The sequence below is a fragment of the Geotrypetes seraphini genome, chromosome 2 (genome assembly GCF_902459505.1).
Source record: "Geotrypetes seraphini chromosome 2, aGeoSer1.1, whole genome shotgun sequence".
Classification (NCBI taxonomy): domain Eukaryota; kingdom Metazoa; phylum Chordata; class Amphibia; order Gymnophiona; family Dermophiidae; genus Geotrypetes; species Geotrypetes seraphini.
Genome location: NC_047085.1, coordinates 365,679,353 through 365,692,750, shown reverse-complemented (window position 1 = coordinate 365,692,750; position 13,398 = coordinate 365,679,353). Strand labels below are relative to the sequence as shown.

At 42.8% G+C, this 13,398-nt stretch overlaps 1 protein-coding gene and 1 long non-coding RNA gene across 5 annotated transcripts in view; one reads left to right on the top strand and one right to left on the bottom strand.

Moving 5' to 3' along the window:
- Positions 1-866: 866 nt before the first annotated feature.
- On the bottom strand, positions 867-8,869 carry LOC117353950. Its single transcript, XR_004538073.1, has 3 exons — positions 8,814-8,869; positions 7,690-7,755; positions 867-1,030 (listed from the first exon to the last, which is right to left on the bottom strand). It is a non-coding gene; the product is annotated as an uncharacterized LOC117353950 (long non-coding RNA).
- A 192-nt stretch (positions 8,870-9,061) lies between these two features.
- KBTBD2 (kelch repeat and BTB domain containing 2) overlaps positions 9,062-13,398 on the top strand; it is a 46,133-nt gene continuing 41,796 nt past the window's right edge. The window contains exon 1 of one of the 4 annotated variants that reach the window (XM_033930586.1): positions 9,062-9,242. The gene's annotated coding sequence lies outside the window, so the exon portion shown is untranslated. Of the gene's footprint in view, positions 9,243-9,374; positions 9,510-9,607; positions 9,743-13,398 lie in introns of those variants that run through there. The other 3 variants (XM_033930583.1, XM_033930584.1, XM_033930585.1) reach the window with 3 other exon arrangements.

The window sequence follows — 13,398 nt, the reverse complement described above, 5'->3', positions numbered from 1 at the left end:
AATGTTAGAGAATTATAATAGAAGACTGAAGCTTCGTTTCTTGAATTTTTCAAAATCTCCTGGGATTTCTCCTCTTGATGCTTTTAAGAAATATTTGATAGAAGTTCTAAAATCCTTTCACAACATACCTCCGGTGAATACAATATATTATATTTCCTCAAAGAAGATAGGAGACTGAGGTGCAAGCAATGAGGAATGAAGATCTCAATATCTCAGTAACCCTAGCATCTTCTTTAACAGAAAGTTCTGAAAGGCCAACACTATTGGTCCCATTTGTATTTGAACAAGATGTGAATTTAATTATGAAGTTCTATTTTAGAGAAACGCCGAAGTTCTCTGTTGTGGGAAAAACATATGGATTTACCCAGATGTGACACAACAGGCACAAAATGCTAAGGGCTCCTTTTACTAAGGTGGGCTAGCGGTTTTAGCACGCACTACAATGCCACACGCACTAAATGCTAACGCCTCCATAGAGCTTGCGTTAGTATTTTTCATTTAGCACGTGGTTTGCGCGCACTAAAAATGCTAGCGCACCTTAGTAAAAGGAGCCCTAAAAGAGCTTTTTTGGAAATGAGACAGGAAGTTCTGTCATTGGGAGCAAAATTTTTGCTGGCTTATCCCTGTAAATATTGCATAAAATATTTGAGTATAACTTATTAGCAGCCGGAGCATCCGAGAGTATTTATTAATTTAAAGAAGTTGTCCGCCTGAAGTTCCAAGTTATTTAGATTGCAAATTTAAGAACTGTATCAGAGCTTAAATCACATTAAAGCCTTTTCTTATATATTTGTTACTTCCTTTTTTTCTCATTATTTAGAACGCCCCCCTTTCCATTTTGGGGTCTAAGGAAGAACTTTAAATTGTTTCTGTTAGAATGGATTGTGTATTTAGTTTTGCATTGCTTGAACAAGAGTATACTTGAGATTATTTGAAAAGTATAATAAAAATAAAGAGAAAAAACCCCCAAAACAAACAAACTCCAAGGATATCTGTCCTAGCACATCATTTCCATCTTCCACAGTGCATTCTAAAAAGAAAAGAAAATGAATATTAAATTCAGACCACAAAAATATAATATAAATATACAGTAAAACCTTGGATTGCAAGTGTTTTGCAAGACAAGCAAAACATTTGATTACATTTTAACTTGATATGCAAGCAATGTCTTGCAATACGTGTACATATAGTATTTTGTATTCAAGTTTTTGGGTTATGGAATAAATCATCTGAGTTTCCATGATTTCTTATGGGGAAATTCGCTTTGATATTAGAGTGTTTTGGATTACAAGCATGCTTTTGGAACGAATTATGCTCGCAAAACAAGGTTTTACTGTATTCTAATATAAACATTGTTGGATTTCTAGTTTAATAGTCATTGGCATAGTTAATACACAATTCAGTTTCCTTATAATGGTGCGGTTGTTTGTATTACATTGCATTGTTCCTCGCCGGGGTTTTTGGCTTGATTCTGCTTTTCTGGTATGTACTTTTTGTATGTCCTGTGTTACTCTGGTTGACCTCAATAAACATGATATTTAAAAAAAAAAAAAAAGTTTGGTTTATGAAATTAAGCCACCCATTATAGTTTGTCTATATAAAGACTGAAAAGTAATTCTGGTACATTTCTTTAAATAGTTTGACAAATGTTGGAAGACATGTTGCATGAAAAAAGACTCCTCATCTAAGTGAAGTGCTTCCATAGCCCTTTCCAGATTCTATTAGTTTACTTACCCCCCCCCACGCCCTTTTTACTAAGCTGCGGTAGAGGCTTCTACCTCAGCCCAGAGCACTAAATGTTCCAACATTGCTCCAACACTCATAGAATTCCTATGAGCGTTGGAGCATTTAGCATTCTGGACCTTGGTAGAAACCACTGCTTAAAAAAGTGGGTCTTAATGAGCATGTTTGCAGATGAAGTTTTAGAAAGGGTTTCATGATACTCTCATATAACTAAACAAAGTCAAAATGCATGTCTTATGTTCCTACTTGCTGCAATGTCTCTTTTCCTTCTTGTAATATAATTTCCCAGTGCTCTGGAGAAGGAGGATTGGGGGGCGGGGTAAAGCAAAGTCAGCACTGTTTCCTCAATCTGGTAACCTTCCGTTACTACCACACTTCTGAGCAACAGTTTGTCTTGATATTAACTGCAGGAAACCTTCCATTTGGACACACCTGTTCTGAACAGCAGCAAAAATAATGTAAAATGTGGTTTATTCTAGAGAATGACACGAGGAAAAAAATTTATCACCATTCCCGCCCCGTCCCCGTGAGCTTGTCCCCGTCCCTGCCCCGTCTCTGCGAGCTCGGTCCCCATCCCTGCCCCGTCTCCGCGAGCTCAGTTCCATCCTGCAAACTGTCAGATCCCATTCACATAAGCCTCAAATAGTTATGATTTTATACTGAACTTATTTTATTAAAGTATAAAAATAGACAATATTCTGTATAATTGTCATTTTATAAACACAAATAATACAGAGCAAGGATCAACAAAACCCCTGTCTCCCCTCCCTTTCACAAATATCCCCTCCACTGTTGTGAAAACTAAACAAACCAAATGACTACAGAATGCTACACAGAAAAATCAAGCTAACAGAATACTTTAGTCACACATGGCAGAAATAGTGTTAGGGGAGTGCAATAGGGCAACTGCCCCCTGGTCAGAGAGAGAGCCCTAAGCCAGCTGGAACCTAAAGAAGCACAGCCTGAGCTTTATGGTCCCCAGTTATGTCTAATACTAGCTCTAGCAGGATACATATTTCAAATCTGAAATATTCTAATCACAAAATATAAAATAAATTAATTTTTTTCCACCTTTTGTTGTCTGGTAATTTTATTCTTCAAATCACATTGGGCTCAGGCTTTGGGTTCCTTCTGTCTTCATCATGGTATGGCTGGCTCCTGAAGGTAAAATAGGCACAAGAGTTGCTGTGGAGGAGATGCCGTGTCTGACACGGGCACAATTTTTTTACCACAGGAGCAAGACTTTTCACCGCTCTCACAGGGCAGTAAAATGTCTTGTCCCCGTTCCTGTGGTAAACCAGTTGCAAATGTCTCCATTCCTGTGGATTTACTGCGGTGACCACGGTTTACTGCGGTAAATGGTCCCCATGCCATTCTCTAGTTTATTCCCAGTTTCTGCAGAATCATTGGATGATCATCAAAATGCATTCAGAAAAAAACATAGTACGGCAACTTTGTTGGTATTTCTGGATTTCTCCGCAGCATCTTCCAGGATACATTTGCCAGGAGTAAAATGTTCAGAACTTTAGGAAACTGCTGAAAAGACATCTGTTCTGTAAAATGGAATTTAGGGTCTGAGTTTGGCTGAGGGAGGAATGATGACTGTTGACTGCTGAGTGATGGTCACAGAGGTCTTCCATGGTCTGGTTTGTTTTATTTGGTTTATTGATGTCTGTTATTGAGGCATCTTGTATGACTTATGGAATTTTATATTTTTATGTATGTGTGGGTTTAGCCAGCTTTGGCCTTAAATGAAATTCGTCATTGATGCGACTAGTATGTTATATGCAATTTGATTTGATATGTAAGTATGTAATTTGTTATAGTGTGTCTCTGAAGTGTTTTGTACAATAAATGTAAATCTTTTATTTTGTATGTTAATATGTAACTCGCCCTGGATAAGGGCGGGTGAGAAATAAACAAACAAATGTAGGGAATACAACAAGGCAAACCAGCCAAAAGATATTTAAGACCTGATCATCATCATCCCCCTCCCCTCCGCCCAACAAAAAAAGAAAAAAATTAATTTCCTATCCTTGAGTCATACTAAACCAGTCCATATGCATTTGGAAGAAGAGAAATCTGAACTTTTCCCAATAACTTCACTAGTATAAGAGCTGGTGTCTGCTGGAATCCTTCAGTATTTGCTTTGGTCAAGCAGTAAAGTATGTAGATCAAAAAAACCCCAAAACCTTTCCCTATAGGAAAACTCCCTGCAGACTATTATATTTAATAACAATAGTCCTGATCCTGACTAGGTGCTGTGAGGACCTGCTGAGAGGAAAACTTTATTGGAGTATCTTACCTGACTGAAATTGCATTCAGACAAAGGTAAACTTGGGGTTAAATGGGTTATTTCACTGTCTTCTTTTTTTATTGCTCTGCTTATTTAACAAAGTCTTTATTATGGGGAAGATGTGGCTCACTGGCAGTGTTCCCTCTAAGCGGGCGGGTGTTGTGAGCAAACTTTTTTCACCGTGAGCCAAAAATATCGGGCGCCAGCAAGTTATGAGCCAACTCGCCCGATTCTCCTCTCGCCGCCCTGCCATCTGCCGTACGCCTCTTCCGATCGTGCGCTGTGACGAGAAACGTGTGCGCTGCGATGTAATATTTTGTGCGCCAGCGCACGCCAGCGCAGCTTAGCGGGAACACTGGTTCAAATGGTTTTATTTATTTCCCCAAATTTATTTTTGTTATACGCATTGAAAATATTTGATATTGCGTTTAAATCAAAATCTCAATAAACTTGAAACGAGTGCCCGTGAGATTGTGGGAGGGTTAAATACTCAAAACTTAGAAGTTTTTGCTACGCCAGCTTTCTGGTATCTTTACATACAGTGGCGTACCTAGCATATGTAACATCCGGGGCCCATCATTTTTTGGCACCCCCCCCCATCTGTAAGAAAAACATGATTTTTAGTAACAAACCACACGTCACACATGAGTACCTAGGAAAAGGCAGCATCTTACATATTGCAGTGAGCAGTACATCAATACACCCATTGTAAAACTAAACAAGCCAGACCAGCACAGATCAATCCTACACCGTCAATCCTAACAGAAAACCATGTCTTTCGAACACACAAAACACAGAAAACACCTTCGCCTAGTAAGGAATATGTAATCACAAACTAACCCCTCCCTCTTTTACAAAACTGTAGTGTGGATTTTAGCTACGGAGGTAACAGCTCTGATGCTCATAAAATTCTGAGCATCAGAGCTGCTACCACCAAGGCTGGTGCTAAAAACGCTTCACAGTTTTGTAAAAGGGGGGATAAAATAAAAATACATAGACAAAGGTTAAATTGAACCAGCAAGAAGCTGGACTCTGCATACAATGCTTCACAGAAACAGTGACACATGTCTCCTAAAGCAATAAATAAATAGAAATTTTTTTCTACCTTTGTCTTCTGTGGTTTCTCCTTTCCTCATCTTCTTGTAACTCTCTTCCTTCCATCCACTGTCTGCCGTCTCTCTTCCCCTATATGGCATCTTCTCTCCTTCTATGCCCCTTCCAGAAACTGTATGCCTCCCCCTTCCATCTCTCCTTTCACCCCATTGGTCTGGCATCTCTCTCCTCGCCTTCCCTCTCCCACACCTCTCCTCATAGTCTGGTATCTCCCCTTCCCTGATTCTCTGGCATCTCTCTCCTTTCCTTTTCTTCCATCTTTCGCTCCCCCTCCATGCTCTCACATCTCCCCCTTCCTTTTCCCTTAGACTGGCATACTTTCCTCCTACGCTCCAAGCCCTGGCATCTCCTTTAATTCCCTCCCTCATCTTCCTTCTCCCTCCAGCTGGGTACCGCAACACTCTTCCCTGCAGCTCTGCACTTCCCCACAATTGCCATGCTTCGGTTCCTCTTCTTCCTTCCTTCCTCCCCCCCCCCCGCGGGACCCTGCGGCACCATCAACTCTTACTCCCTCTAATGTCGGCCCTGCAGCTCCAGACTTCCTCGCACCTTCTCCCCTCCCCCTTTGGATCGCTATTATTTTAAATGTTATAGCCGCGGAGCTGTATCCATCAGTGGAGATGTCTAACCTCGGCCTGCCCCGGAACTCTTACTGCAGCAGACGCCCGTCTAGGCAGGAACAGGAAGTCACTGTTGCAGTAAGAGTTCCGGGGCAGGCCGAGGTTAGACATCTCCACTGATGGATACAGCTCCGCGGCTATAACATTTAAAATAATAGCGATCCAAAGGGGGAGGGGAGAAGGTGCGAGGAAGTCTGGAGCTGCAGGGCCGACATTAGAGGGAGTAAGAGTTGATGGTGCCGCAGGGTCCCGCGGGGGGGGGGGGGGAGGAAGGAAGGAAGAAGAGGAACCGAAGCATGGCAATTGTGGGGAAGTGCAATCCCCCCAATGCGTCCCCTTACCTTACCGACGCGTGTGTGCGCTGTGAAGAGAAACTTTGCGCTGCGATGTAATATTTTGTGCGCGAGCGCAGGCCAGCGCTGCTTAGCGGGAACACTGCTCACTGGTAGCGCTGCTGCCTCTGCACCCAGAGGTTGTGAGATCAAAATCCTAGTGCTGCTCAATCTTCTACTACCCACCACTTTGAATGTCAACTTTGAATGCCAAAGCCACAAAAAGGCAGTATACAAGTCCCTATTCCCTTCCCTATGTTTTACATAAAAAGTGTTTGAGTCTAGTTTAGAATTTTAGGTTGCAGTTTAGAGCACAGATAGCACTTGAGGAAAGCTCCTTTAATGCCCTTGGAGCAATGGAGCACAGCACAGCTTTCTCCCCAGACAAAATCTTTTCCATTTGCATGGTCATGACTTCCCAAGTCCAAGAATACCCAACGCCTTCAGCTGGTCCTAGCAGTTTCTGAGGCTTCACCTTGCTTAGACCCTCCTCCAGAATATCCAAATTTACCTCAAAAAAAGCATCCCCAAAAGGGAAATTTACTGAGCTGCATCTCAGAGGCTGTAACCCCTGCCAAGTTATGGAGGCACAGCCACATCTGAATTACTATCACCAATGTGACTGATCCGAAGAACCCCTATTTCACACTGGCCAAGGCCCTGCAGGGACCCTCACAACTAGCCCAGCAAACTGGAGTCTGTGAGCTGAGACTAAACAATATTCCTGGCTCTGCTGTGATAAGGTCCTCGATCTGAACTCCCAGGAGCAAAAGGCCCACAAACTATCCCCAGGAACCATCCTCTGCTGGAAAAGAGAACAGCAGCAGCTATAGCAAAAAAAAAAAAAAAAAATGCCAGATCCTGCCACCAGGCCAGAATGATAATTACATTACATTACATTAGTGATTTCTATTCCACCATTACCTTACGGTTCAAGGCGGATTACATAAGAACTTCACGAAATTGCTGAATACATAAGGTGGATTACATGAGAATTACCAAGGTGGTTCAAGGTGGATTATATTAGAATTGTCATGATTTTGCTAAAGAACATTTGCTAAAGTACAATTATATAAGAATTGTCATGATGTTTGGAAGTATGTAAGGGATAAGTGAATAATTTTTGATTTTGCTAATTGAATCTGGTTGTTTTATATAGGTTTTATGTATCTTTTGAAGAGTAGGATTTTTGTTTCTCTTTTGAAGGTTTTGTAGTCTGTGGTCGAGGACAGCAGATTGGCGAGTCGTCTGTCCAGTTTTGCTGCTCTGGTGCCCATTAGGTTGTCATATAGTTTTCTGTTTAACATTTTTGGTTGGTGGGTGTGTGAATAGTGTGTGTGTGTACTCCCGTGTCTGGTTTAGGTAGATTGATTTAGTCGGTTGTTCCAGTAGGTTGGGCTGTCTCCGTTTATAGCTTTAAATAATAGGCAAAGGAATTTGAATTGTACTCTTGCTTGTATTGGGAGCCATTGTTGAGTCGTGGTATGCTTCTGTGATGTGGTCGTATTTTTTCAATCTGAGCAGGAACAACTGCCACCAACAGCACAGATGCTAAGGGAGAACCATCCCAAAGAGTGATATTTACCATGCCAAGGAGCGACTGAATGCCAAAGAGTGAGATTTTTTCATATGATAGAACCAGGATATAAATCTAGAATTTAAAAAAAACAATATTATGATGTACTTGCATCAAACAAATCAAGGCAGCATTAAATAATACTGGCTGTTCTTTGGAGCTTGCAATTTGCGTAATTTTTTGGTTGAAAATTGTTTTCTGCCTAACACTTAAAAGTATGTACATTAGTTTCAAAGCACATGTACTTGAAAAAGGGAGAAGGGACATGGCAAAGAGGAAACATAGGCAGTAAGGTGTGCACGCTTAGACTTCTTACTGGCTGGACTACTTGTTTTACTTCTTTAAGGCTTGTCTCATGAAAGCAGTGATCAAGATCAATACAGTGGTACTGAAGCCGACACACCCCTAAGGGTGAGGCTTGGCATCTCTGCAACAAAACCTGACACATTTGTTTGCCTTTATGCGTTCATTTTACTGTTAACAGAAAGAAATAAAATAATAATAGTACCACTAGCTCTTATATTTGTGCTCATATTCAGTAGTTCCATTAATTTAAATAGCTAAACTCATACATGGATAAAATGGAATGATTGTCCGCTATTTTAAAACATGGAAGCAGACAATAATTAAAAGAATAAAGTGATACTATTTTAAATTTAACTAACTTAATCCATATAAGGTAGACCTTTTATTTGGTTGGCATAAATTATATTCAGAGTAGTTTAATTTCAGACTCTATTCTATTTGTAACCTATGCTGGCCCTCAGTCTTCCCTTAACTACGCCTCCAAGTCTTCTATGCACACAACTATAGGTAGAACCTGATCGAATTAGAAAATATATAAAAAAAGAAAATAACTCAATTTAACACTTATCGCTTTGGTGACAAACGTACATTGTGTAACAAATCCGCCTTTTAATAATTTAGCGCAGCCGCACTTCTTTTCTGCCCGGGCTGCTGCAGCAGCTTCACGCTAACCATGCCCAGACTAGAGGTCTGAACGGGGATCGCAGGAATCCCCCCCTAGCCCACGGGACTCCCACGGGGATGGAAGGCTTTGGAAGCAGGGTTCGTCCATATAATATAATGGACACTTCAGCCTTAGTAAAAGAGGGGGTTTATAAGTTAATTACCTGAACAGAAAACAAAAAAAGGGTTCCACCAATGAGATTCCACAAGGAAAACAGCAGCGCAAACACAAAAGAAACTGTGGAATTGATGATCCTGTCAGAAGAAATTGCTGCTTTTTATGGGGACGGGTGGGGATGGAGGTAATTCCTTGCGGGGACGGGTGAGATTTCTGTCCCCGCGCAACTCTCTAGCCCAGACCAGCGACATCAGAAGTCATCAGCTCATATAGCGGCGCGCACTGCCGCGGACCACTCCACGTGCGGCCACACGCATGCGCCAGCAGATCAGGTGATCTCTGACACTGCTGGTCCGTGCATGTGTCACTGCGAGCCTCGCTGCATCAACCCGGGCAGGGGGGAAGTGCGGCTGCGCTAAATTTTTTTTTTGAAAGGGAGGAGGAAGCGGCAACCGAACAGCTCGAAAAACCTTTGGTAGGTCGTCGAAACGCTTGATTACACCCCCCCTCCCCCGCGGGAGTTGCTTGCATCCTTGTAACCCCCGTTTCCCCGCAGTTCTGTACGGTTTCAACGTGTCTTTTTAAGATCACCCGCAACGGGCCCCACGGCTTCCCTTCTCCGGAGTCTCGCCCTCCTCTGAGGCAACTTCCTGTTTCCGGCGAGGCGGGACGGCTCTCTGGGAGAGAAGTTGTGTCATAGGAGACGGGGCACCGGAGAGGAAAACCTTGTGGGGGATTGTTGGTAGGCAACTTCTGGTGTGCGTTTGACGGTCGGATGGGTGGGGGGGGGGCTGTTTCCGGGAGGGGTGCATGATCGCGGACAGGGAGGGGGGTGGAGACATGCTAAACCGAGGAGAGCGGAAGACAGAGGGAGAGATGGTGGACTACGGGGAAGGGAGACCGGTACCCAAATGCGTGTGAGGAGGGATGCTTGGTGTGTGCGAGCCGTGAGGGCAGCCGAATGCGTGCGACTTGGTATGTTTGTAAAATTTGGTATTCATTTTGATACCTTCATCTGGTAAAAGGGTATGTTTTCGTTCTCACAAAGTGGTATTTGTGTAAATAGTATTTTCCCCCCCCTCTCTATCCCTGGCAATGGGCTAATATTTTTTTTTCTACAGCACATGTGGGTATGCGGTGATCTGCCTCTAATTTTTCCAAGTGCATGCAGAGATTCCCCCTCTCTCACTCTTTGAACCGTTCAGACTCTTATTGTTTCTTCCATGTTCTATCTCTTTTCTTGTAACTGTTATTTTCCATATTGATTTCTTTTTAGTTCATAGCATTTTGGTCTTCATATTCTCATGTCTTAATGTTTATTTTCACTTCCATATTTATATACAGTAATGCCTCCTTTTTAAAAAATTAATTATTTATTTATTCATTCAATTTTCTATACCGTTCTCCCAGGAGAGCTCAGAACAGTTTACATGAGTCTATTCAGGAACTCGAGCATTTTTCCCTGTCTGTCCCTGTGGGCTCACAATCTATCTAATGTACCTGAGGCAATGGTGGGATTAAGTGACTTGCCAGGGTCACAAGGAGCAGGGTGGGTTCAACCCACACCTCAGGGTGCTGAGGGTGTAGCTTTTAAGCACTGCACCACACTCTTCCCCCTCTGGTCCTTGGAGAAAGCTACACATTAGCCTACAAACAGTGCAGAGAAATGGGCCCATCATGGGAGTTAGCTTACTTAACTTTTATTTTAATGTAGTATGCACTAATGGGCACTGATCGAGAAATTAGCTATTCTTTCTTGCTGGAGAAAAATTTTTAAGCAAGTATAATATGAGAAAATTATTGCCAGTTCTGAAAGTTGGCTTACTCTCTGTATTGGGACAGAAAAGCTGCCCCCCTTAAATGAACACTTAATGCTTTTGACCACCCCTTTTTTATATTGGCTCCTATGACATCACTCCTTCCTCTTCAAACAGACTCCAACTCCAAGCTGTGGGTTCATTATAACACTGACAATTGGGTCTGTTGCTACTTATTAGCTGATGTAGCTCCTTTTTTGTCATGGAAAGCTTCTGGACCACTGTTCACCTGTATGTGTAGTCCCATTATTTGCATGGGATTGTACATCTTCAATTAATTTTAACCCTCTTTTTCTCTCTCTTGGGTTGGTACTGGTGCCCTTTAGGACCTGGAGGATATATAGGGTTTGGAATGTTTTGGGCAACTCTTTGATGATGACAGACTGATTTGATTTTAATATGCTGCTCAATATTTTCTTTGCTTTGATAACGCTATCATACCTTTTTGTGGCTGTTGGATTTTTTTTTTTTTTTAAGTAACAGGTGGTCAAAGATTTAATATTAAGGAAACAGGCTTTTTTGTGGGATATTGGAAGATTATTTTATTACAAAAGCTTTGTATCAATTCAGTAGCAGCCTGCACTTAGATGGCTCATCATTGTAAATGGGAAGGATAATGAGATGCAACTCATTCATCAAAAATATTGGGACAAAGTGTAGAGTTTATACTACAACTAGAGTTTTAAACCTTGTTAAGTGATTATATGAAAAGTCCCTAGTGAATCCAATATTACTTGTGAAGGCTTTGATGAATATAAAGGCCGCCACCAAGAAGTTGTCTAAGCATGGGAAATCTTTTGCTTCCATAGTCAGACCAAAGCCTAAGCCAGCTCCTTCCAAGCCTTCTCGACCTCTTCAAATCTATCAGAGGCGTTATCCTCAGAGGGCAGCTCCTTACACTCGAGCACCTCCTAAGAAACCGCAACAGCAGAAGCAACAGAAACCTCAGCCTTCTGCTGCACCAAAGGCTTCTCAACCTTTTTGACTGTCTCAAACAGAGCCTCTGACTGCCTCTGTCCTCTCCTTTTCCCATAGGAGGTCGTCTCCATCATTTTTACCATCGATGAGAGAACATTAGATCTGACCTCTGGGTGCTGTCAATAATCGGGGAAGGATACTCTCTTCATTTCACTCAGATTTCACCAGAGCTTCCTCCAAGAGAGTATCCTTCCAATCCATCCCAGATCGCCCTTCTTCTTCAGGAAGCTCAAACTCTGCTTAGTCTCCGTGCCATCAAGGAAGTTCCCTTGGAACAGCAGAGCAGGGGGTTTTATTCCCATTACTTCCTAGTTCCAAAGAAGATGGCTGATCTGCAGCCCATACTGGATCTCAGGGCTCTCAAAAAAATTTTGATCAAATAAAAATTTTGCATGTTGTCTCTGGCATCCCTTTACCCCCTTCTAGATCAGAACGATTGGTTGTGTTGTCTCGATCTCAAGGAGGCTTAGACTCACATTCCCATTTATCCGGCCTCCCTCCCGTCAGTACCTCAGATTTCGGTTGGGGAATCTGCATTTTCAGTACAGAGACCCTTCGGCCTGGCATCATCTCCAAGAGTGTTCAAGTGCCTAGTGGTGGTTGCAGCAGCTCTGCAGAACCATGGTCTTCAGATTTTCCCCTACCTGGACGATTGGCTCATCAAAGATTCAACATCTCAGGGGATTATTGTAGCAACCCAACAGACTACGTGGTTCCTACAAAGCTTGGGATTCGAAATCAACTTTCCCAAATCCCACCTTCAGCCCTCTCAGAACCTACAGTTCATCGAAGCTGTTCTGGACACTGTCCAACTCAGAGCATTTCTTCCTCAGCAGTGTCTGGATGCTCTCCTTCAACAAAGTGTCTTCCTTTCTTCACTCTCATTGAGACACTTGATGGTACTACTCGGTCACATGGCCTCAACCGTTCACGTGACTCCTTTTGCCAGACTTCACCTCAGAATTCCTCAGTGGACCCTGCCATCTCAGTGGGCACAGGCTTGCGACCCACTCTCTCAACACATTATAGTCACTCCTTCGTTGAGACAGTCTCTACATTGGTGGATGCTCTCTTCCAATCTCTCCAGAGGTTTACTGTTTCAGACACCCCCTCATCAGAAGGTCCTCACGACAGAGTCCTTGACCTACGCTTGGGGGGGGGGGCTCATCTCAATAGTCTCTGTACTCCAGGACACTGGTCCAGCACATATTGTCAGTGTCACATCAATCTGTTGGAACTCAGAGCGATCTTCAATGCTCTCACAGCTTTTCAGCATCTTCTTCACGACCAGGTAGTCCTTATTAGGACAGACAATCAAGTTGCCATGTAGTACATCAACAAGCAGGGAGGAACAGGATCTCTCCCTCTTTGTCAGGATGCTCAAAGGGTGTGGGACTGGGCGATCCATCACTACACCTTCCTGAAAGCAGTCTACATTCAAGAAGAGAAAACTGTCTGGTGGACAAATTGAGTCGTCTTCTGCAACCTCACGAATGGAAACTCAATTCCTCGCCTCTTCATCACATTTTTTTCTCAGTGGGGAACTCCTCAGATAGATCTCTTTGCGTCTCCCCACAACCACAAACTGTCTCAGTTCTGCTCCAGGATATATTCTGCTCATCGCCTCGAGGCAGATGCTTTCCTTCTGGAATAGACGAATCTGTTCCTGTATGCATTCCCTCCATTCCCTCTCATTCTCAAGACTCTTGTCAAGCACAATCATGCCACCATGACTAATAGCTACTCGGTGGCCCAGGCAACTCTGGTTCTCCCTTCTCAGTAGCAGGGAGCCATACCTTCTTCCAGTTTTTCCATCTCTCTTTACGCAGAGTCAAG